Below are 1,684 nucleotides of genomic sequence, written 5' to 3'. Positions count from 1 at the left end.
AATTAATTGTCCAAAGAATTAACCAAAATTTTATAGACTGCTAAAAAGAAACAAAATTTGGGGAAGTAGTACATACTTTTAAATTTTATGTTGTTTTAGTCATTAAGCATGTATTTTCTTTCTCCTTCTTATTTAAAATTATTCTTGGTTAGAATTTCTAGAAGGTTAGTGCTTGTTTGTTCATTTGCTTCTTTCAAATTGCTTAGAAACTAAAACAGCTTTTATTTTAATAATAAAATTGTATTTTTATAATAATTAAAATATAATTATAATTTATTAAAATATAATAATTTTATTATTATCTAACAGCAAGATATACTGTTATCTAATGTTAGAAATAGAGTTAAATGTAATTAGGTAAAATATTTGGAACTTTCAACTGTGTGGTGGCAGCTAAGATGGCAGCTGTGGTGGTAGCGGTGGTGGCTGAGCAGGTAGCTGAGGCAGCTACGGAAGAAGCAGAAGATGGCAGATTTTTTGAAAGGACTGCCCATCTACAACAGCCATTTTGGTTGATTTCATGCTGACTGTGTTAAAGCCTCTAATCAACGCTCCTCAATCTACCTGCCCACGCGGGAGTTCCCATCCGAACAGATCATAGTGACAGAAAAAACAAACCTCATTTTGCACTACCTACGTCAGCAATGGGACATAAAGAACTCTGCCAAAAAGAGAGACCAGGAGCAATTGGACCTTGAGGGCCAGAGCTCGGCTCCCCCGCCGCTGCTTGCAAAGGCGCACGGACAGACAGCCTGGACATGCACGAGGACACTGAAGACTCACATTCCCCATAGGTGCCTCCTGTTTTGTGTGCTCCTCACCCGCCTGCTGCGGGTAAGCACACTGCCCGCCCCTCCACACCCCGCCAAGCACACCACTTTCAACCTCATAGGAACCAATGGATATATTTTCCTTGCGTCTTTATTTATGCTGTAAAATGTACCGAGCAATGGTTAAAGGGGACGTCAGACTCAATAGTGTGATGTTGGTAGATGCTTCTTAAAAAACAACATTGTTACTCATTGCCCCCACCCCACCCCAGACCCCTCCTCCTGCTCCCCAGACCTCTAGAGAATCATCGTGTATCTGCGAGTGTCTAGAGATGAGCCCTGTTGCAGCTGGGTGACTGGGGTGGGGTCCTTCTCCCCAATTCTGTCCACTGGTCTTACCTTAAAGACTTGGCCTTGACTCCAGTTCCACCGGGACCTATTGCCCGGACCCTGCTCTGAAAGTGCGCCACAGGGAGAAGTCAGGCCTCCTGGATCTTTCTCTTAAGTCATTTTAACAGTCATGGACTGTTGCATGCTCCGTGTCCACCAAAGTAAAAGGATCTTTCCATATGTATATATGGAAAGACCACACTGTTTTCTGTGTCCATGAGTTCTTTATCTTTTTATTTCTTTTTTGCTCAGTCTCTCCCACCTGCCTGCACCCTGCCCCAGAGGTGTCAGCCTGCTCTCTATGAGACTGTCTCTATTTCGCTTGTTCAGTTTGTTCATTAGATTTCACATATGACTGAAATTAAGATGTTGAATGACAGATGTTGAATGGAACTTTCATTATTCAGAGATGTCACATCTTTTTGGAGGTTAACTGGATTTGTACAAGGGGAAGATATGAACTGATATCAAGACCTAAAAATTGAAGACAAGTATGAATGGCAGTAATTTGGTGAAAGTTGCCT

The 1,684-nt window shown here is 41.8% G+C and overlaps 1 pseudogene; it reads left to right on the top strand.

The window, feature by feature from the left end:
* The first annotated feature begins 393 nt into the window (after window positions 1–393).
* LOC114497002 lies at window positions 394–794 on the top strand (annotated as a pseudogene).
* Window positions 795–1,684: the final 890 nt, after the last annotated feature.

This window comes from Phyllostomus discolor, chromosome 5 (genome assembly GCF_004126475.2).
Source record: "Phyllostomus discolor isolate MPI-MPIP mPhyDis1 chromosome 5, mPhyDis1.pri.v3, whole genome shotgun sequence".
Taxonomy (NCBI): Eukaryota; Metazoa; Chordata; class Mammalia; order Chiroptera; family Phyllostomidae; genus Phyllostomus; species Phyllostomus discolor.
Note: the sequence above shows the minus strand (reverse complement) of the source record. Positions and strands in the feature narration are given on the sequence as shown.